Consider the following 23539-nt stretch of genomic DNA (forward strand, 5'->3'; position numbering starts at 1 on the left):
TGCCATAATGAGGTCAGAGCTCAGTGGCTGTACGGTAACATGCTATACATGAGGTCAGAGCTCAGTGGCTGTACAGTAACATGCTATAATGACCTCAGAGCTCAGTGACTATACAGTAACATGCTATAATGAGGTCAGAGCTCAGTGGCTGTACAGTAACATGCTATAATGAGGTCAGAGCTCAGTGGCTGTACAGTAACATGCTATAATGAGGTCAGAGCTCAGTGGCTGTACAGTAACATGCTATAATACAGTAACATGCTATAATGAGGTCAGAGCTCAGTGGCTGTACAGTAACATGCTATAATACAGTAACATGCTATAATGACGTCAGAGCTCAGTGGCTGTACAGTAACATGCTATACATGACGTCAGAGCTCAGTGGCTGTACAGTAACATGCTATTATAGATGAGGTCAGAGCTCACGGTCTCCTCTTTACAGCTCTGTATGGGTTTTGACTGACAGCCGTTCTGAGCTTGAGCACCGTGCACGGCAAGAAGTTGCCCCCATCCCTCCCGCTAATTGGGCAACTTTTGCAATTATTTTGTTGTCTTATTGAGGGAAATTATGTAAATTAAGAGGACTCTATATATTTTGAAAGATGAGACTTTGAGGATTATAATAAATACCGCTTTGATGTCATACAGGCAAGCCAAACGCCCGTGAGTCCAAATGTGCACTTCACATTTCCATTACATAAAACTAATGTAATATACACTGAGAACATGGAAAGAACACATGGAAAGAACACCTGCTCTTTCCATGACATACACTGACCAGATGAATCCAGGTGAAAGCTATTTTCCCTTATTGATGTCACTTGTTAAATCCACTTCAATCAGTGTAGATGAAGGGGAGGAGACAGGTTAAAGAACGATTTTTAAGCTTGGAGACAATTGAGATTGTGTATGTGTGCCATTCAGAGGGTGAATGGGCAAGACAAAAGATTTAAGTGCCTTTGAACGGGGTATGGTAGTAGTTGCCAGGCGCACCGGTTTGTGTGAAGAACTGCAACGCTGCTGGGTTTTTCACACACAACAGTTTCCCGTGTGTATCAAGAATGGTCCACCACCAAAAGGACATCCAGCCAAGTTGACACAACTGTGGGAAGCATTGGAGTCAACATGGGCCAACATCCCTGTAGTATGCTTTTGACACCTTGTAGAGTCCATGCCCCAACTAATTAAAGCTTTCCTGAGGGCAAAAGGAGGGGGGTGCAACACAATATTAGGAAGGTGTTCCTAATGTTTTGTACACTCAGTGTACAGCGTCAATGTTTATGATCACTATGTTTTATGTAGTTACAAGATGACATGACATTATACCCTGGATTGTCCTGAACATAATGAGCCTATGTTTGTTGTATTGTGAAGAAGATTAGCCGCGGACCACGCATCTGAATGCATTCATGACTCCATTCTATGCGCACCAAAATTACAATCTGCTTCTCTGAATTGCCTTGTGAAAGCCTAACACTGTAGTATGGTATTTTATAACTTATCTAGTCATGTTGGCAATAGAACAGGCTTTCAAATGATGCCCACCTGACCCAGATTGTGATTTATAATGGACCGTTTTTGTATTGCGTAAACAACAACAGTAATTGTGTGATGGCGGGGATGCAGGGCTGTGTTCCAAACAAAACAACTACAAGTGTGCTTGCTCTAGTTCCTCAACAGCACAGCTAGGAGAGCTAAAAAAAAAGCACCTTATAGTTGAAGACTCTTCTTTGAGTCATAAAAGTGCATAGAAATGACTTAGGAACTGAGCACACTTTGGAGAGGTGTGTGGCCACTTGGAGACACCAGTTAGTCCTCTCATTCAAACCCTTGTCATTTATTTGTCTTATGTTGCACAGACCCCACATTTTATAGGAATATTCTTATCAGTTACTGAATGTATCCCAGAATATTTTCACAAACAAATGTGGCGAATAGTACAGTAAATGTAAAATGCTTTGGATTCAGTCTTGTGTCAGTTGAACTGTTGTGTCCTCACCTTAAGTCTAATTTTCCCATAATCTCCAAACTGTTTCCTTTTAATTGGCACCATGGTTATGAATATGCTTTCCATATTTCTTCTGTAAGATTTTTATTTATTTAGCCCTATACATATAGGCCAATTTCTACGAGTTTAAAGGGTTAATGAAATGAAGTGTATTTTGACAGTGAAGCCAGCTAAAAGTGTGGTACCACTTTATTAGGAGTGTCCCAAATAGATGCTTTGTAGATTTGTCAACTAACTGTCAACAACATTACAACTATCTACTAACCCTAACTCTAACTATCTACTAACTCTAACCCAACGATCTACTAACCCTAACTAACTCTAACCCTAACTATCTACTAACCCTAACCCTAACTATCTACTAACCCTAACTCTAACTATCTACTAACCCTAACCCTAACTATCTACTAACTCTAACCCTAACAATCTACTAACTCTAACCCTATCTACTAACCCTAACCCTAACTATCTGCTAACCCTAACCCTAACTATCTACTAACTCTAACCCTAACTATCTACTAACCTTAACCCTAACTATCTACTAACCCTAACTCTAACTATCTACTAACTCTAACCCTAACTATCTACTAACCCTAACTCTATCTACTAACCCTAACCCTAAATATCTACTAACTCTAACCCTAACTATCTTCTAACCCTAACTATCTACTAACTCTAACCCTAACTATCTACTAACCCTAACCCTAACTATCTACTAACCCTAACTCTAACTATCTATTAACTCTAACCCTAACTATCTACTAACTCTAACTCTAACTATCTACTAACCCTAACCCTAATCCTAACTATCTACTAACTCTAACTATCTACTAACTCTAACCCTAACTATCTACTAACTCTAACCCTAACTATCTACTAACCCTAACCCTAACTATCCACTAACCCTAACTCTAACTATCTACTAACCCTAACTATCTACTAACTCTAACCCTAACTATCTACTAACCCTAACTCTATCTACTAACCCTAACCCTAACTATCTACTAACTCTAACCCTAACTATCTACTAACTCTAACCCTAACTATCTACTAACCCTAACTCTAACTATCTACTAACCCTAACCCTAACCCTAACTATCTACTAACTCTAACCCTAACTATATACTAACTCTAACTATCTACTAACTCTAACCCAAACTATCTACTAACCCTAACCCTAACTATCTACTAACCCTAACTCTAACTATCTACTAACCCTAACCCTAACTATCTACTAACTCTAACCCTAACTATCTAATAACTCTAATCCTAACTATCTACTACCTCTAACCCTAACTATCTACTAACTCTAACCCTAACTATCTACTAACTCTAACCCTAACTATCTACTAACTCTAACCCTAACTATCTACTAACTCTAACCCTAACCCTAATATTTTGTGCAGTAGCTCATGGTGTTCCTCCTGTCTCTCTGTAGGAGTGGCCACACCCTGCTAGCCTTCTGGTTCTCTCGCCAGGAGACCAAGCTGAACCGACAGCAGACCATCGAACTGGGACACCACATCCTCAAAGCACACATCTTCAAGGTTCACCTAACCACACTCTACCTGCCTACAGACACACACACACCTTCCTATGCACACAGCACAACTCAAATCAGTGACAGCTCAAATTATGTCTTTATATTTCAGGGCCTAAGCAAGAAGGTTGGGGTTTCCTCGTCCATCCTCCAGGGGCTGTGGATTTCGTACAGCACAGATGGACTGTCCACTGCCCTGTCCTCACTCAGAAACCTCTACACTCCTAACATCAAGGTAACTTACTGCTTTACCCTCTACACTCCTAACATCAAGGTACTGCTTTACCCTCTACACTCCTAACATCAAGGTACTGCTTTACCCTCTACACTCCTAACATCAAGGTACTGCTTTACCCTCTACACTCCTAATATCAAGGTACTGCTTTACCCTCTACACTCCTAACATCAAGGTACTGCTTTACCCTCTACACTCCTAACATCAAGGTACTGCTTTACCCTCAACACTCCTAACATCAAGGTATTGCTTTACCCTCAACACTCCTAACATCAAGGTACTGCTTTACCCTCTACACTCCTAACATCAACGTACTACTTTAACCTCTACACTCCTAACATTAAGGTACTGCTTTACCCTCAACACTCCTAACATCAAGGTACTGCTTTACCCTCTACACTCCTATCATCAAGGTAATTTACTGCTTTACCCTTTACACTCCTAACATCAAGGTACTGCTTTACCCTCTACACTCCTAACATCAAGGTACTGCTTTACCCTCGACACTCCTAACATCAAGGTACTGCTTTACCCTCTACACTCCTAACATCAAGGTACTGCTTTAACCTCTACACTCCTAACATCAAGGTACTGCTTTAACCTCTACACTACTAACATCAAGGTACTGCTTTACCCTCGACACTCCTAACATCAAGGTACTGCTTTAACCTCTACACTCCTAACATCAAGGTACTGCTTTACCATCGACACTCCTAACATCAAGGTACTGCTTTACCCTCTACACTCCTAACATCAAAGTACTGCTTTACCCTCTACACTCCTAACATCAAGGTTCTGCTTTACCCTCTACACTCCTAACATCAAGGTTCTGCTTTACCCTCTACACTCCTAACATCAAAGTACTGCTTTACCCTCTACACTCCTAACATCAAGGTTCTGCTTTACCCTCTACACTCCTAACATCAAGGTATTGATTTACCCTCAACACTCCTAACATCAAGGTAACTTACTGCTTTACCCTCTACACTCCTAACATCAAGGTAACTTACTGCTTTACCCTCTACACTCCTAACATCAAGGTACTGCTTTACCCTCTACACTCCTAACATCAAGGTACTGCTTTACCCTCGACACTCCTAACATCAAGGTACTGCTTTACCCTCTACACTCCTAACATCAAGGTACTGCTTTACCCTCTACACTCCTAACATCAAGGTACTGCTTTACCCTCGACACTCCTAACATCAAGTTACTGCTTTACCCTCTACACTCCTAACATCAAGGTACTGCTTTACCCTCAACACTCCTAACATCAAGGTACTGCTTTACCCTCTACACTCCTAACATCAAAGTACTGCTTTACCCTCTACACTCCTAACATCAAGGTACTGCTTTACCCTCTACACTCCTAACATCAAGGTACTGCTTTACCCTCTACACTCCTAACATCAAGGTACTGCTTTACCCTCTACACTCCTAACATCAAGGTACTGCTTAACCCTCTACACTCCTAACATCACGGTACTGCTTTACCCTCTACACTCCTAACATCAAGGTACTGCTTTACCCTCTACACTCCTAACATCAATGTAACTTACTGCTTTACCCTTGACACTCCTAACATCAAGGTACTGCTTTACCCTCTATGCTCCTAACGTCAAGGTACTGCTTTACCCTCTACACTCCTAACATCAAGGTACTGCTTTACCCTCTACACTCCTAACATCAATGTACTGCTTTACCCTCTACACTCCTAACATCAAGGTACTGCTTTACCCTCGACACTCCTAACATCAAGGTACTGCTTTACCCTCGACACTCCTAACATCAAGGTACTGCTTTACCCTCGACACTCCTAACATCAAGGTACTGCTTTACCCTCTACACTCCTATCATCAAGGTAACTTACTGCTTTACCCTCGAGACTCCTAACATCAAGGTACTGCTTAACCCTCTACACTCCTAACATCAAGGTACTGCTTTACCCTCGACACTCCTAACATCGAGGTAATTTACTGCTTTACCCTCAACACTCCTAACATCAATGTAACTTACTGCTTTACCCTCTACACTCCTAACATCAAGGTAATTTACTGCTTTACCCTAGAGACTACTAACATCAAGGTACTGCTTTACCCTCTACACTCCTAACATCAAGGTACTGCTTTACCCTCTAAACTCCTAACATCAAGGTACTGCTTTACCCTCGAGACTCCTAACATCAAGGTACTGCTTTACCCTCTACACTCCTAACATCAAGGTACTGCTTTACCCTCTAAACTCCTAACATCAAGGTACTGCTTTACCCTCTACACTCCTAACATCAAGGTACTGCTTTACCCTCGAGACTCCTAACATCAAGGTACTGCTTTACCCTCGACACTCCTAACATCAAGGTACTGCTTTACCCTCGAGACTCCTAACATCATGGTACTGCTTTACCCTCTACCCTCCTAACATCAAGGTACTGCTTTACCCTCGAGACTCCTAACATCAAGGTACTGCTTTACCCTCGAGACTCCTAACATCAAGGTACTGCTTTACCCTCTACACTCCTAACATCAAGGTACTGCTTTACCCTCTACACTCCTAACATCAAGGTACTGCTTTACCCTCTACACTCCTAACATCAAAGTACTGCTTTACCCTCTACACTCCTAACATCAAGGTTCTGCTTTACCCTCTAAACTCCTAACATCAAGGTACTGCTTTACCCTCGAGACTCCTAACATCAAGGTACTGCTTTACCCTCTACACTCCTAACATCAAAGTACTGCTTTACCCTCTACACTCCTAACATCAAGGTACTGCTTTACCCTCTAAACTCCTAACATCAAGGTACTGCTTTACCCTCGACACTCCTAACATCAAGGTACTGCTTTACCCTCTACTCTCCTAACATCAAGGTACTGCTTTACCCTTGACACTCCTAACAACAAGGTACTGCTTTACCCTCTACACTCCTAACATCAAGGTACTGCTTTACCCTTGACACTTCTAACATCAAGGTAACTTACTGCTTTGCCCAACCAACTCCATTGTATTCCAAACCAGGTTCATCGTCTGAAGGGCTGTTCCTACTGATAAATGAAATGTACTTTCTCTACAGTTGTTTTTCTCTGTCTATAACACTGTGTAAAATCTGTGTGTGCCCAGGTGAGCCGGTTGCTGATGCTCGGCGGTGCCAACGTGAACTACCGGACGGAGGTGTTGAACAATGCCCCGGTGCTGTGTGTGCATGCCCACCTGGGTTACATAGATATGGTGGAGCTGCTGTTGGAGTATGGGGCCTCTGTAGACCAGCCCTCTGAGAGCCTTCTCACCCCACTGGGCTATGCTGCCTCCGGGGGACACATGGCTATAGTCACCACACTGTGTCTAAGAAGAGCCAAGGTGAGAGGGGAAGAGGAGGGAGAGAGCGAGAGAGAGAAGGGTGAGGAGGGAGAGAGGGGGAGGGAAGAGAGAGAGGAGGGAGAGAGGGGGGGGAAGAGAGAGAAAAGTGAGAGGGAAGAGAGACGGGGGAGGGAAGAGGGAGAGAGGGAAGAGCGAGAGAGGAGTGGTGGTAGAGGGAGGGGAGGGAAGAGAGAGAGGGGAGAGGAGGGAGAGGGAGGGGAGAGAGGAGGGAGAGAGGGGGAGGGAAGAGAGAGAGGGGAGGAAAGAGAGAGGGGAGAGGAGGGAGAGTGGAGGGAGGGAAGAGAGAGAGGGGAGGAAAGAGAGAGGGGAGAGGAGGGAGGGAAGAGAGAGAGGGGAGAGGGATGGGAGAGGAAGAAGAGGGTGGAGGGAAGAGAAAGGGGAGAGGAGGCAGAGAGGGGGAGGGAAGAGAGAGAGCAGAGAGGAGGGAGAGAGGGGGAGGGATGAGGGGAGAGGAGGGAGAGAGGGGGAGGGAAGAGAGAGCAGAGAGGAGGGAGAGAGGGGGAATGGAAGAGAGAGGGGGGGGTGGGAAGAGGGAGAGATGGGGGAGAGGAGGGAGAGAGAGGGGAGGGAAGAAATAGAGAGTGGAGAGGAGGGAGAGAGGGGGAGGGAAGAGAGAGAGGGGAGACAGAAGAGGGAGAGAGGGGGAGAGGGAAGAGCGAGAGAGGGGAGAGGAGGGAGAGAGGGGGATGGAAGAGAGAGGGGAGAGAGGGAGGGAGCTAGAGGGGGGAGAGGAAGAGAGAGAGAGGGGAGAGGAGAGAGAGGGGTAGGGAAGAGAGAGAGGAGGGAGAGAGGGGGAGGAAAGAAAGAGAGAGGGGAGAGGGAAGAGAGGAGAGGAGGGGGGAGAGGAGGGAGAGGGGTAGGGAAGAGAGAGAGGAGAAGGAGAGAGGGGGAGGAAAGAAAGAGAGAGGGGAGAGGGAAGAGAGGAGAGGAGGGGGGAGAGGAGGGAGAGAGGGGGAGGGAAGAGAGAGAGGAGAGAGGGGGGAGGGAAAAGAAAGAGAAGGAGACAGAGTATGTTTGTAGATTAATCTCTATCTTAATCTTTATCTATCTTCTGAGGACGAATGGGGATTGACCAACTTTGTGTGTGCTTGCATATGTGCTTCTGTGTGTGTGTGAATTGTGTGTGTGTGTGTGTGTCCATCAACAGGTGGACCACCTAGATAAGAATAGTCAGTGTGCCGTGGTGCATGCAGCTCTCAGGGGCCAGATGGAGGTCGTCAAGTTCCTCATCCAGTGGGACTGGGCCATGGGACAACCACAACAACAACGAGCCTTCAGCAAGAGCCACGCCGTCCAGCAAGCCCTCATCGCTGCAGCTAGCATGGGATACACAGAGGTAGGCCTTTCCTCACTGAGAATCTCCTTACCTGGGGATACTGTAGCTTCGTCATTTATCCTCTGCTCTTCTCCTGCTGTCAGCATAATGCTAGGCACCAACCTCACTTACTCAGCTGACAGTTTTCTACAGCTAGGAATAAGTATTTTATTTTTTAGACTTCTGGGTAATTTCCCTGCAGTTCAACTCTCTGCGATCCTACCAGTATTGCATGCCACTCACAATAACAATTGATTTTTCAGTTTTTTGTGTTTTTTGGAGGTGTAAAATGTATCGTTATTTCCACCAGATTGTGTCCTACCTGCTGGACCTACCAGAGAAGGATGAGGAGGAGGTGGAACGAGCTCAGATTAACAACTTTGACACCCTGTGGGGAGAGACAGGTACGCTACAGCCTCTCGTTATGTGCTTGTTAAAAAGGTCTTCAGATATAGTCCGCAGCCTTGTGGAGATTTCGGCCTACATCAAGCGTTAACCAGCGATAGCCGACATCTGCATAGCTGATGTTTTGGTGCTGTCATAGATGGAACTGTCAAATCGGTGAGCAGCTGCTCTTGTTTAATTTCACCAAGCCACACCCATCTCACTCACGTTAGAAGTTCAGAAGGACAAAGTTAGGCTATATAGAAATAATGATGCTGAAATTAAACATCATTAAACAAAATATTGAGGATTTATATCATCGTAATGGAGGTGTAGATTATGCCAGGTGCCGCTTGTGAATTTGAGTGCTCTGCAGTTCCACCTCCGACACTGTCAAAACAACTGCTATGCGGATGTCGGCTAAAGCGTATCTGATTGAATCTGACATTGCTGTTTCCTTAGGGGGAATCATTATGCGTCAGTTGAATTTTAAGCCGATGCTTAGTCTGGGCTAAGCTGAGATGTGGATGGATGTCATGATTGCTTAGACATACTGTAGGACGGGATGCTTGCTGTACGTGTTTACTATAGGAGTTTAGATCACTACACACAGAGAGAGAGAAGGAGCGAGAGGGAGAGAGAGAGAGAGAGAGAGAGAGAGAGAGACAATAAGTCTACCATCAAACCATTCTATTAATGCCACATAATACAGTCATTGTTTCATTCTGCAGTCTAGCCTACTAGCTATCTATAGCTATATACAGTATTTACTTGTAGCCTATTTATATTAAACATTGGAACTCAGAATCCGGTCTCATCACTCATAGGCTTACCAGTGTTCACAGAAGGGGGGTCGCTTTCATGAGCGCTGCTGGGCCTCAGGCAGTCATCAGCTTAGTTTTCTGGGAGAGGAGGAGGAGAAAGAGGGCGGTACTCTCACTAGAGGAACTGTCACTATTCTGGAGGGGAGGAGAAGGAGGGCGGTACTCTCACTGGAGGAACTGTCACTATTCTGGAGGAGAGGAGGAGGAGTTAACTCTCACTAGAGGAACTGTCACTATTCTGGAGGAGAGGAGAAGGAGGGACTCTCACTGGAGGAAATGTCACTATTCTGGAGGAGAGGAGAAGGAGGGCGATACTCTCACTAGAGGAACTGTCACTATTCTGGAGGAGAGGAGAAAGAGGGCGGTACTCTCACTAGAGGAACTGTCACTATTCTGGAGGGGAGGAGAAGGAGGTACTCTCACTGGAGGAACTGTCACTATTCTGGAGGAGAGGAGAAGGAGGGCGGTACTCTCACTAGAGGAACTGTCACTATTCTGGAGGAGAGGAGAAGGAGGACTGTCACTCACTAGAGGAACTGTCACTATTCTGGAGGGGAGGAGAAGGAGGGCGGTACTCTCACTGGAGGAACTGTCACTATTCTGGAGGAGAGGAGAAGGAGGGACTCTCACTGGAGGAAATGTCAGTGTTCTGGAGGAGAGGAGAAGGAGGGACTCTCACTAGAGGAACTGTCACTATTCTGGAGGAGAGGAGAAAGAGGGCGGAACTCTCACTAGAGGAACTGTCACTATTCTGGAGGAGAGGAGAAGGAGGGCGGTACTCTCACTAGAGGAACTGTCACTATTCTGGAGGGGAGGAGAAGGAGGGCGGTACTCTCACTGGAGGAACTGTCACTATTCTGGAGGAGAGGAGAAGGAGGGCGGTACTCTCACTGGAGGAACTGTCACTATTCTGGAGGGGAGGAGAAAGAGGGCGGAACTCTCACTGGAGGAACTGTCACTATTCATGAGGAGAGGAGATGGAGGTACTCTCACTAGAGGATCTGTCACTATTCTGGAGGAGAAGAGGAGGGCGGTACTCTCACTGGAGGAACTGTCAGTATTCTGGAGGAGAGGTGAAGGAGGTTGGTACCCTCACTATAGAAACTGTCACTATTCTGGAGGAGAAAGAGGGCGGAACTCTCACTGGAGGAACTGTCACTATTCATGAGGAGAGGAGATGGAGGTACTCTCACTAGAGGAACTGTCACTATTCTGGAGGAGAGGAGAAGGAGGGCGGAACTCTCACTGGAGGAACTGTCACTATTCATGAGGAGAGGAGATGGAGGTACTCTCTCTAGAGGAACTGTCACTATTCTGTGGGGGAGGAGAAGGAGGGACTCTGACTAGAGAAACTGTCACTTTTCTGGAGGAGAGGAGAAGGAGGACTGTCACTCACTAGAGGAACTGTCACTATTCTGGAGGAGAGGAGAAGGAGGGCGGTACTCTCACTAGAGGATCTGTCACTATTCTGGAGGAGAAGAGGAGGGCGGTACTCTCACTGGAGGACCTGTCAGTATTCTGGAGGAGAGGTGAAGGAGGGCGGTACTCTCACTAGTTGAACTGTCACTGTTCTGAAGGGGAGGAGAAGGAGGACTGTCACTCACTAGAGGAACTGTCACTATTCTGGAGGAGAGGAGAAGGAGGGCGGTACTCTCACTAGAGGATCTGTCACTATTCTGGAGGGGAGGAGATGGAGGTACTCTCACTGGAGGAAATGTCAGTGTTTTGGAGGAGAGGAGAAGGAGGGCGGTACTCTCACTAGAGGAACTGTCATTATTCTGGAGGGGAGGAGAAGGAGGGCCTCTCACTAGAGGAACTGTCACTATTCTGGAGGAGTTGAGAAGGAGGGCAGTATTCTCAATATTGAAACTGTCACTATTATGGAGGAGAGGAGAAGGAGGGCGGTACTCTCACTAGAGGAACTGTCACTATTCTGGAGGGGAGGAGAAAGAGAGCGGAACTCTCACTGGAGGAACTGTCACTATTCATGAGGAGAGGAGATGGAGGTACTCTCACTAGAGGAACTGTCAGTATTCTGGAGGAGTTGAGAAGGAGGGCAGTATTCTCAATATTGAAACTGTCACTATTCTGGAGGGGAGGAGAAGGAGGGACTCTGACTAGAGGAACTGTCACTTTTCTGGAGGAGAGGAGAAGGAGGACTGTCACTCACTGGAGGACCTGTCAGTATTCTGGAGGAGAGGTCAAGGAGGGCGGTACTCTCACTAGAGGAACTGTCACTATTCTGGAGGAGAGGAGAAGGAGGTACTCTCACTAGAGGAACTGTCACTATTCTGGAGGAGAGGAGAAGGAGGTACTCTCACTAGAGGAACTGTCACTATTCTGGAGGGGAGGAGAAGGAGGACTGTCACTCACTAGAGGAACTGTCACTATTCTGGAGGAGAGGAGGAGGAGTTAACTCTCACTAGAGGAACTGTCACTATTCTGGAGGAGAGGAGAAGGAGGGACTCTCACTGGAGGAAATGTCAGTGTTCTGGAGGAGAGGAGAAGGAGGGCGATACTCTCACTAGAGGAACTGTCACTATTCTGGAGGGGAGGAGAAGGAGGTACTCTCACTGGAGGAACTGTCACTATTCTGGAGGAGAGGAGAAGGAGGGCGGTACTCTCACTAGAGGAACTGTCACTATTCTGGAGGAGAGGAGAAGGAGGTTACTCTCACTAGAGGAACTGTCACTATTCTGGAGGAGAGCAGAAGGAGGACTGTCACTCACTAGAGGAACTATCACTATTCTGGAGGGGAGGAGAAGGAGGGCGGTACTCTCACTGGAGGAACTGTCACTATTCTGGAGGAGAGGAGAGGGAGGGACTCTCACTGGAGGAAATGTCAGTGTTCTGGAGGAGAGGAGAAGGAGGGACTCTCACTAGAGGAACTGTCACTATTCTGGAGGAGAGGAGAAGGAGGGCGGTACTCTCACTGGAGGAACTGTCACTATTCTGGAGGGAGGAGAAGGAGGGCAGTACTCTCACTAGAGGAACTGTCACTATTCTGGAGGAGAGGAGAAGGAGGGCGGTACTCTCACTGGAGGAACTGTCACTATTCTGGAGGGGAGGAGAAAGAGGGCGGAACTCTCACTGGAGGAACTGTCACTATTCATGAGGAGAGGAGATGGAGGTACTCTCACTAGAGGATCTGTCACTATTCTGGAGGGGAGGAGAAGGAGGGACTCTGACTAGAGAAACTGTCACTTTTCTGGAGGAGAGGAGAAGGAGGACTGTCACTCACTAGAGGAACTGTCACTATTCTGGAGGAGAGGAGAAGGAGGGCGGTACTCTCAATAGAGGATCTGTCACTATTTTGGAGGAGAAGAGGAAGGCGGTACTCTCACTGGAGGACCTGTCAGTATTCTGGAGGAGAGGTGAAGGAGGGCGGTACTCTCACTAGTTGAACTGTCACTATTCTGAAGGGGAGGAGAAGGAGGACTGTCACTCACTAGAGGAACTGTCACTATTCTGGAGGAGAGGAGAAGGAGGGCGGTACTCTCACTAGAGGATCTGTCACTATTCTGGAGGGGAGGAGAAGGAGGTACTCTCTTTGGAGGAAATGTCAGTGTTCTGGAGGAGAGGAGAAGGAGGGCGGTACTCTCACTAGAGGAACTGTCATTATTCTGGAGGGGAGGAGAAGGAGGGACTCTCACTGGAGGAACTGTCACTATTCTGGAGGAGTTGAGAAGGAGGGCAGTATTCTCAATATTGAAACTGTCACTATTACGCAGGAGAGGAGAAGGAGGGCGGTACTCTCACTATAGAAACTGTCACTATTCTGGAGGAGAAAGAGGGCGGAACTCTCACTGGAGGAACTGTCACTATTCATGAGGAGAGGAGATGGAGGTACTCTCACTAGAGGAACTGTCACTATTCTGGAGGAGAAGAGGAGGAGGTACTCTCACTAGAGGAACTGTCAGTATTCTGGAGGAGTTGAGAAGGAGGGCAGTATTCTCAATATTGAAACTGTCACTATTCTGGAGGGGAGGAGAAGGAGGGACTCTGACTAGAGGAACTGTCACTTTTCTGGAGGAGAGGAGAAGGAGGACTGTCACTCACTGGAGGACCTGTCAGTATTCTGGAGGAGAGGTGAAGGAGGGCGGTACTCTCACTAGAGGAACTGTCACTATTCTGGAGGAGAGGAGAAGGAGGTACTCTCACTAGAGGAACTGTCACTATTCTGGAGGGGAGGAGAAGGAGGACTGTCACTCACTAGAGGAACTGTCACTATTCTGGAGGAGAGGAGAAGGAGGGCGGTACTCTCACTAGAGGAACTGTCACTATTCTGGAGGAGAGGAGAAGGAGGGTGGTACTCTCACTAGAGGAACTGTCACTATTCCGGAGGAGAGGAGAAGGAGGGCGGTACTCTCACTAGAGGAACTGTCACTATTCTGGAGGAGAGGAGAAGGAGGACTGTCACTCACTAGAGGAACTGTCACTATTCTGGAGGGGAGGAGAAGGAGGGACTCTGACTAGAGGAACTGTCACTATTCTGGAGGAGAGGAGAAGGAGGACTGTCACTCACTAGAGGAACTGTCACTATTCTGGAGGAGAGGAGAAGGAGGGCGGTACTCTCACTAGATGAACTGTCACTATTCTGGAGGGGAGGAGAATGAGGTACTCTCACTAGAGGAACTGTCACTATTCTGGAGGAGAGGAGAAGGAGGGCGGTACTCTCACTGGAGGAACTGTCACTATTCTGGAGGGGAGGAGAAGGAGGGACTCTGACTAGAGGAACTGTCACTATTCTGGAGGAGAGGAGAAGGAGGACTGTCACTCACTAGATGAACTGTCACTATTCTGGAGGGGAGGAGAATGAGGTACTCTCACTAGAGGAACTGTCACTATTCTGGAGGAGAGGAGAAGGAGGGCGGTACTCTCACTGGAGGAACTGTCACTATTCTGGAGGGGAGGAGAAGGAGGGCGGTACCCTCACTAGATGAACTGTCACTATTCTGGAGGAGAGGAGAAGGAGGGACTCTCACTAGAGGAACTGTCACTATTCTGGAGTGGAGGAGAAGGAGGACTGTCACTCACTAGAGGAACTTTCACTATTCTGGAGGAGAGGAGAAGGAGGACGCTATTCTCACTTGAGGAACTGTCATTATTCTGGAGGAGTTGAGAAGGAGTTAACTCTCACTAGAGGAACTGTCACTATTCTGGAGGAGAGGAGAAGGAGGACTGTCACTCACTAGAGGAACTGTCACTATTCTGGAGGAAAGGAGAAGGACGACTGTCACTCACTAGAGGAACTGTCACTATTCTGGAGGAGAGGAGAAGGAGGACTGTCACTCACTAGAGGAACTGTCACTATTCTGGAGGAGAGGAGAAGGAGGTACTCTCACTAGAGGAACTGTCACTATTCTGGAGGAGAGTAGAAGGAGGACTGTCACTCTCACTAGAGGAACTGTCACTATTCTGGAGGAGAGTAGAAGGAGGACTGTCACTCTCACTAGAGGAACTGTCACTATTCTGGAGGAGAGGAGAAGGAGGAGGAGCTAGTCCTCTGTCATTGCCGAGCCGGGGCAGTGAGGTCTCTGTCTGGACTGGGAGGTTGCTAGTGCTATCTGCGTCATAACTAGGCCTACTAGCTTCCACCTGCCATGGTGTTTCATCAGTCGAGGATGAGGTGGTAGCTTTGCTGATGTGGTTATTTTCGGTAATTGATCAGATAAAGCTTTTTTAGGGTGTTTTTATGCACCACTTGGTCTTACCTTTTGTTTATCAATCTTGAACACCCATTCACCCTCCATCCCAGTCCCACCTGAACAGCCCACTCACTCTCCATCCCAGTCCCACCTGAACAGCCCACTCACTCTCCATCCCAGTCCCACCTGAACAGCCCACTCACTCCCCATCCCTGTCCCACCTGAACAGCCCACTCACTCTCCATCCCAGTCCCACCTGAGTAGCCCACTCACTCTCCATCCCAGTCCCACCTGAACAGCCCACTCACTCTCCATCCCAGTCCCACCTGAACAGCCCACTCATTCTCCATCCTAGTCCCACCTGAACAGCCCACTCACTCTCCATCCCTGTCCCACCTGAACAGCCCACTCACTCTCCATCCCAGTCCCACCTGAACAGCCCACTCATTCTCCATCCCAGTCCCACCTGAACAGCCCACTCATTCTCCATCCTAGTCCCATCTGAACAGCCCACTCATTCTCCATCCCAGTCCCACCTGAACAGCCCACTCATTCTCATCCTAGTCCCACCTGAACAGCCCACTCATTCTCCATCCTAGTCCCACCTGAACAACCCACTCATTTTCATCTTAGTCCCACCTGAACAGCCCACTCATTCTCCATCCCAGTCCCACCTGAACAGCCCACTCACTCTCCATCCCAGTCCCACATTGAACAGCCCACTCATTCTCCATCCCAGTCCCACCTGAACAGCCCACTCACTCTCCATCCCAGTCCCACCTGAACAGCCCACTCACTCTCCATCCCAGTCCCACCTGAACAGCCCACTCACTCTCCATCCCAGTCCCACCTGAACAGCCCACTCACTCTCCATCCCAGTCCCACCTGAACAGCCCACTCACTCTCCATCCCAGTCCCACCTGAACAGCCCACTCACTCTCCAGCCCAGTCCCACCTGAACAGCCCACTCACTCTCCATCCTAATCCCACCTGAACAGCCCACTCACTCTCCATCCCAGTCCCATCTGATTCACCTAACTTTTGAACTTCATAGCCAATTAGGTGAGGAGGCTAAGGCGGGCTGCTGCAGGCACAGCTGGGAAATAGGCTAATTAGATGCATGAAAATCTATATTATTATTATTAAAAACTACACTGAGAGTGCAAAACATTAGGAACACCTGCTTGTATGACATCAAAGCGGTATTTATTATACAATGTTTTGTCCAGTCAGTGTATAACTCCTGTATGTTGTGTTGTATAATACATGTCCCTGTGTTTCCTTAGGATCCACTTCCTATACAATCTGCATACTAACACATGACAAACACACAATAACTGTCAGTCTTAGAATGATCAAGTGTAAAAAATGGAAAAGACTGTTGTATACAGTGGGTGATCCCTGTGTGTCCCTCTCCTCTTCCTGTAGCTCTGACGGCAGCATCGGGCCGGGGGAAGCTAGACGTCTGCAGGCTGCTGCTGGAGCAGGGAGCAGCAGTGGCTCAGTCCAACAGACGAGGCATCTTACCCCTGTTCAGTGCTGTCCGACAGGGAAACTGGCAGGTGAGACTGTTTTTGACCCAAACACTTCATCAGACGAAGAGAGATCAAACGGCCATGTTGACAGAAACAGGCTGTTGTGTGCTAGATGGTGACGATAGTGTTGTCCTCTCTCAGATCGTGGACCTTCTCGTGACTCATGGAGCGGACGTGAACCTGGCAGACAAGCAGAGCCGAACCCCTCTGATGATGGCTGCATCAGAGGGTCACCTGGTCACTGTGGAGTTCCTACTGGCACATGGTGAGGGTCAGGAGGAGACAACAACATCCACTCATTCCATTTACGTTATCTGTGACCTGCTGTCCATTATAAACCGCAAACTCTCAAGAACCCTTTTTTCATCCTTATTTTGTTAAACACAATCCCCAAAGCATTGACAGTACTTTATTTTACCAATTGACCTTTGACTCCCAATGCTGACCTCTAACACCTGACCCCTCTGCCAGGTGCGTCCTTGCCTCTGATGGACAAGGAGGGGTTAACGGCTCTGAGCTGGGCGTGTATGAAGGGACACCTGCCCGTGGTGCGCTGTCTGGTGGAGCGGGGGGCTGCTACGGACCATGCTGATAAGAACGGACGCACGCCCCTCGACCTGGCCGCCTTCTACGGGGACTCAGAGATGGTGAGTGGACGTACAACATTAAGAACAAAATGTGTTCAAGTATACTGTATGTTCAAGTATAGTTATATTTGTGTATATTTTGCTAGCAGTAACTCTCCCTTAATGGTAGTACCATCCTATGATCCTACTCTGATGAAGATCATTTTAATTACTACATTTCTCCCTCCTCTTCACTGTCCTCTCTCCTCCCCCCTGTTCTCCCTCCTCCCCCCGTCTGCTGTCTGTCCTCTCAGGTCCAGTTCTTAGTGGACCAGGGGGCGATGATAGAGCATGTGGACTACAGTGGGATGCGTCCTCTGGACCGGGCCGTGGGCTGCAGGAACACCTCTGTGGTGGTCGCCCTGCTCAAGAATGGAGCCAAGATAGGTATGGAGAATGGACTTAGTGTTAGACTGGAGGCCAATAGATTTTGGGCAGGGGCTGTCCCAAATGTCACCCAATGGGCCCTGGTCAAAAGTGGTGCACTGTGGGGAATAGGGTGCCATTCGAGTCGCAGCCAGGATTTGTATGTAGACAGTGAATGAAATACCTCTCCTGGAAAATAACCCCCTTCTCTCCATAGTGCAACAGTTTGGATATTTTGACTGTGGAAAATTGGAGATAAAAAATGACACTTGACTATCTGATGTTGAGACACAATTCATAGACTATCCATGCTGCAGTAGTTTGACACAGCAATACAGAATCTGCGTCCTAAATGGCAACCTATTTCTTATATAGTGCACTACTATTGACCAGAAGTCAATATACAGAATACTGGGCCATTTGGGACGCAACTTGTTACGGTCTCTTTGGAGCTGAGCTAACAGCTGAACCCCACTGCTGCTGATGATGAACCATACTGCAGCTCTTCTCTGTTCTCTCTGGCTAGTCACTCAGACCTGTAGATCTCTGTGTTGTTCTGCTGTTACCCCCTGTAGTCTTTCTCTGTTCTCTCTGGCTAGTCACTCCTCAGATCTGTAGATCTCTGTGTTGTTCTGCTGTTACCCCCTGTAGTCTTTCTCTGTTCTCTCTGGCTAGTCACTCCTCAGACCTGTAGATCTCTGTGTTGTTCTGCTGTTACCCCCTGTAGTCTTTCTCTGTTCTCTCTGGCTAGTCACTCATCAGATCTGTAGATCTCTGTGTTGTTCTGCTGTTACCTCCTGTAGTCTTTCTCTGTTCTCTCTGGCTAGTCACTCCTCAGATCTGTAGATCTCTGTGTTGTTCTGCTATACCTCCTGTAGTCTTTCTCTGTTCTCTCTGGCTAGTCACTCCTCAGATCTGTAGATCTCTGTGTTGTTTTTCTGTTACCTCCTGTAGTCTTTCTCTGTTCTCTCTGGCTAGTCACTCCTCAGATCTGTAGATCTCTGTGTTGTTCTGCTGTTACCCCCTGTAGTCTTTCTCTGTTCTCTCTGGCTAGTCACTCCTCAGATCTGTAGATCTCTGTGTTGTTCTGCTGTCATCCCCCTGTAGTCTTTCTCTGTTCTCTCTGGCTAGTCACTCCTCAGATCTGTAGATCTCTGTGTTGTTCTGCTGTCATCCCCCTGTAGTCTTTCTCTGTCCTCTCTGGCTAGTCACTCATCAGATCTGTAGATCTCTGTGTTGTTCTTCTGTCACCCCCTGTTGTCTTTCTCTGTTCTCTCTGGCTAGTCACTCATCAGATCTGTAGATCTCTGTGTTGTTCTTCTGTCACCCCCTGTTGTCTTTCTCTGTTCTCTCTGTCTAGTCACTCCTCAGATCTGTAGATCTCTGTGTTGTTCTGCTGTTACCTCCTGTAGTCTTTCTCTGTTCTCTCTGGCTAGTCACTCCTCAGATCTGTAGATCTCTGTGTTGTTCTGCTGTTACCTCCTGTAGTCTTTCTCTGTTCTCTCTGGCTAGTCACTCCTCAGATCTGTAGATCTCTGTGTTGTTCTGCTGTTACCTCCTGTAGTCTTTCTCTGTCCTCTCTGGCTAGTCACTCCTCAGATCTGTAGATCTCTGTGTTGTTCTGCTGTCATCCCCCTGTAGTCTTTCTCTGTTCTCTCTGGCTAGTCACACCTCAGATCTGTAGATCTCTGTGTTTTTCTGCTGTTTCCCCCTGTAGTCTTTCTCTGTTCTCTCTGGCTAGTCACTCAGATCTGTATATCTCTGTGTTGTTCTGCTGTTACCCCCTGTATTCTTTCTCTGTTCTCTCTGGCTAGTCACTCCTCAGATCTGTAGATCTCTGTGTTGTTCTGCTGACACCTCCTGTAGTCTAGCTCTGTTCTCTCTGGCTAGTCAATCCTCAGATCTGTAGATCTCTGTGTTGTTCAGCTGTCACCTCCTGCAGTCTTTCTCTGTTCTCTCTGGCTAGTCACTCCTCAGATCTGTAGATCTCTGTGTTGTTCTGCTATTACCTCCTGTAGTCTTTCTCTGTTCTCTCTGGCTAGTCACTCCTCAGATCTGTAGATCTCTGTGTTGTTTTTCTGTTATCTCCTGTAGTCTTTCTCTGTTCTCTCTGGCTAGTCACTCCTCAGATCTGTAGATCTCTGTGTTGTTCTGCTGTTACCCCCTGTAGTCTTTCTCTGTTCTCTCTGGCTAGTCACTCCTCAGATCTGTAGATCTCTGTGTTGTTCTGCTCTCTTCCCCCTGTAGTCTTTCTCTGTTCTCTCTGGCTAGTCACTCCTCAGATCTGTAGATCTCTGTGTTGTTCTAATGTCATCCCCCTGTAGTCTTTCTCTGTCCTCTCTGGCTAGTCACTCATCAGATATGTAGATCTCTGTGTTGTTCTTCTGTCACCCCCTGTTGTCTTTCTCTGTTCTCTCTGTCTAGTCACTCCTCAGATCTGTAGATCTCTGTGTTGTTCTGCTGTTACCTCCTGTAGTCTTTCTCTGTTCTCTCTGGCTAGTCACTCCTCAGATCTGTAGATCTCTGTGTTGTTCTGCTGTTACCTCCTGTAGTCTTTCTCTGTTCTCTCTGGCTAGTCACTCCTCAGATCTGTAGATCTCTGTGTTGTTCTGCTGTTACCCCCTGTAGTCTTTCTCTGTTCTCTCTGGCTAGTCACTCCTCAGATCTGTAGATCTCTGTGTTGTTCTGCTGTTACCTCCTGTAGTCTTTCTCTGTTCTCTCTGGCTAGTCACTCCTCAGATCTGTAGATCTCTGTGTTGTTCTGCTGTTACCCCCTGTAGTCTTTCTCTGTTCTCTCTTGCTAGTCACTCCTCAGATCTGTAGATCTCTGTGTTGTTCTGCTGTTACCCCCTGTATTCTTTCTCTGTTCTCTCTGGCTAGTCACTCCTTAGATCTGTAGATCTCTGTGTTGTTCTGCTGTTACCTCCTGTAGTCTTTCTCTGTTCTCTCTGGCTAGTCACTTCTCAGACCTGTAGATGTCTGTGTTGTTCTGCTGTTACCCCCTGTAGTCTTTCTCTGTTCTCTCTGGCTAGTCACTCCTCAGATCTGTAGATCTCTGTGTTGTTCTGCTGTTACCCCCTGTAGTCTTTCTCTGTTCTCTCTTGCTAGTCACTCCTCAGATCTGTAGATCTCTGTGTTGTTCTGCTGTTACCCCCTGTATTCTTTCTCTGTTCTCTCTGGCTAGTCACTCCTTAGATCTGTAGATCTCTGTGTTGTTCTGCTGTTACCTCCTGTAGTCTTTCTCTGTTCTCTCTGGCTAGTCACTTCTCAGACCTGTAGATGTCTGTGTTGTTCTGCTGTTACCTCCTGTAGTCTTTCACGGTTCTCTCTGGCTAGTCAATCCTCAGATCTGTACATCTCTGTGTTGTTCTGCTGTCACCTCCTGTAGTCTTTCTCTGTTCTCTCTGGCTAGTCACTCCTCAGATCTGTAGATCTCTGTGTTGTTCTTCTGTCATCCCCCTGTAGTCTTTCTTTGTTCTCTCTGGCTAGTCACTCCTCAGATCTGTAGATCTCTGTGTTGATCTGCTGTTACCCCCTGTAGTCTTTCTCTGTTCTCTCTGGCTAGTCACTCAGATCTGTAGATCTCTGTGTTGTTCTGCTGTTACCCCCTGTAGTCTTTATCTGTTCTCTCTGGCTAGTCACTCCTCAGATCTGTAGATCTCTGTGTTGTTCTACTGTCACCTCCTGTAGTCTAGCTTTGTTCTCTCTGACTAGTCACTCCTCAGATCTGTAGATCTCTGTGTTGTTCTGCTGTCACTTCCTGTAGTCTTTCTCTGTTCTCTCTGGCTAGTCACTCCTCAGATCTGTAGATCTCTGTGTTGTTCTGCTGTCACCTCCTGTAGTCATTCTCTGTTCTCTCTGGCTAGTCACTCCTCAGATCTGTAGATCTCTGTGTTGTTCTGCTGTAACCTCCTGTAGTCTTTCTCTGTTCTCTCTGGCTAGTCACTCCTCAGATCTGTAGATCTCTGTGTTGTTCTGCTGTCACCTCCTGTAGTCTTTCTCTGTCCTCTCTGGCTAGTCACTCCTCAGATCTGTAGATCTCTGTGTTGTTATGCTGTCACCTCCTGTAGTCTTTTTCTGTTCTTTCTGGCTAGTCACTCCTCAGATCTGTAGATCTCTGTGTTGTTCTGCTGTCACCTCCTGTAGTCTTTCTCTGTTCTCTCTGGCTAGTCACTCCTCAGATCTGTAGATCTCTGTGTTGTTCTGCTGTCACCTCCTGTAGTCTTTCTCTGTTCTCTCTTGCTAGTTACTCCTCAGATATGTAGATCTCTGTGTTGTTCTGCTGTCTCCTCCTGTAGTCTTTCTCTGTTCTCTCTTGCTAGTCACTCCTCAGATCTGTAGATCTCTGTGTTGTTCTGCTGTAACCTCCTGTAGTCTTTCTCTGTTCTCTCTGGCTAGTCACTCCTCAGATCTGTAGATCTCTGTGTTGTTCTGCTGTCTCCTCCTGTAGTCTTTCTCTGTTCTCTCTGGCTAGTCACTCCTCAGATCTGTAGATCTCTGTGTTGTTCTGCTGTCATCCCCCTGTAGTCTTTCTCTGTTCTCTCTGGCTAGTCACTCCTCAGATCTGTATATCTCTGTGTTGTTCTGCTGTTACCTCCTGTAGTCTTTCTCTGTCCTCTCTGGCTAGTCACTCCTCAGATCTGTAGATATCTGTGTTGTTCTCCTGTCACCTCCTGTAGTCTTTTTCTGTTCTTTCTGGCTAGTCACTCCTCAGATCTGTAGATCTCTGTGTTGTTCTGCTGTCATCCCCCTGTAGTCTTTCTCTGTTCTCTCTGGCTAGTCACTCCTCAGATCTGTAGATATCTGTGTTGTTCTGCTGTTACCTCCTGTAGTCTTTCTCTGTTCTCTCTGGCTAGTCACTCCTCAGATCTGTAGATCTCTGTGTTGTTCTGCTGTCTCCTCCTGTAGTCTTTCTCTGTTCTCTCTGGCTAGTCACTCCTCAGATCTGTAGATCTCTGTGTTGTTCTGCTGTCATCCCCCTGTAGTCTTTCTCTGTTCTCTCTGGCTAGTCACTCCTCAGATCTGTATATCTCTGTGTTGTTCTGCTGTTACCTCCTGTAGTCTTTCTCTGTCCTCTCTGGCTAGTCACTCCTCAGATCTGTAGATATCTGTGTTGTTCTCCTGTCACCTCCTGTAGTCTTTTTCTGTTCTTTCTGGCTAGTCACTCCTCAGATCTGTAGATCTCTGTGTTGTTCTGCTGTCATCCCCCTGTAGTCTTTCTCTGTTCTCTCTGGCTAGTCACTCCTCAGATCTGTAGATATCTGTGTTGTTCTGCTGTTACCTCCTGTAGTCTTTCTCTGTTCTCTCTGGCTAGTCACTCCTCAGATCTGTAGATCTCTGTGTTGTTTTTCTGTTACCTCCTGTAGTCTTTCTCTGTTCTCTCTGGCTAGTCACTCCTCAGATCTGTAGATATCTGTGTTGTTCTGCTGTTAATCCCCTGTAGTCTTTCTCTGTTCTCTCTGGCTAGTCACTCCTCTGATCTGTAGATCTCTGTGTTGTTCTGCTGTTACCCCCTGTAGTCTTTCTCTGTTTTCTCTGGCTATTCACTCCTCAGATCTTTAGATCTCTGTGTTGTTCTGCTGTCATCCCCCTGTAGTCTTTCTCTGTTTTCTCTGGCTAGTCACTCCTCAGATCTGTAGATATCTGTTTGTTCTGCTGTCATCCCCCTGTAGTCTTTCTCTGT

At 47.2% G+C, this 23539-nt stretch overlaps 1 pseudogene across 1 annotated transcript in view; it reads left to right on the forward strand.

Annotated features, from left to right (window-relative positions):
• Positions 1-23539, forward strand: part of LOC311132020 (protein TANC2-like) — a 182352-nt pseudogene that overhangs the window by 150727 nt on the left and 8086 nt on the right. Inside the window, exons 16-24 of the transcript in view lie at positions 3447-3555; positions 3661-3783; positions 6901-7137; positions 8306-8494; positions 8784-8877; positions 16758-16891; positions 17006-17129; positions 17336-17511; positions 17745-17895. The product of the transcript in view is annotated as a protein TANC2-like (transcript). The remainder of the gene's footprint in view (positions 1-3446; positions 3556-3660; positions 3784-6900; positions 7138-8305; positions 8495-8783; positions 8878-16757; positions 16892-17005; positions 17130-17335; positions 17512-17744; positions 17896-23539) is intronic.

Source organism: Coregonus lavaretus (genome assembly GCF_964263955.1).
Source record: "Coregonus lavaretus genome assembly, chromosome: 1".
Classification (NCBI taxonomy): Eukaryota; Metazoa; Chordata; class Actinopteri; order Salmoniformes; family Salmonidae; genus Coregonus; species Coregonus lavaretus.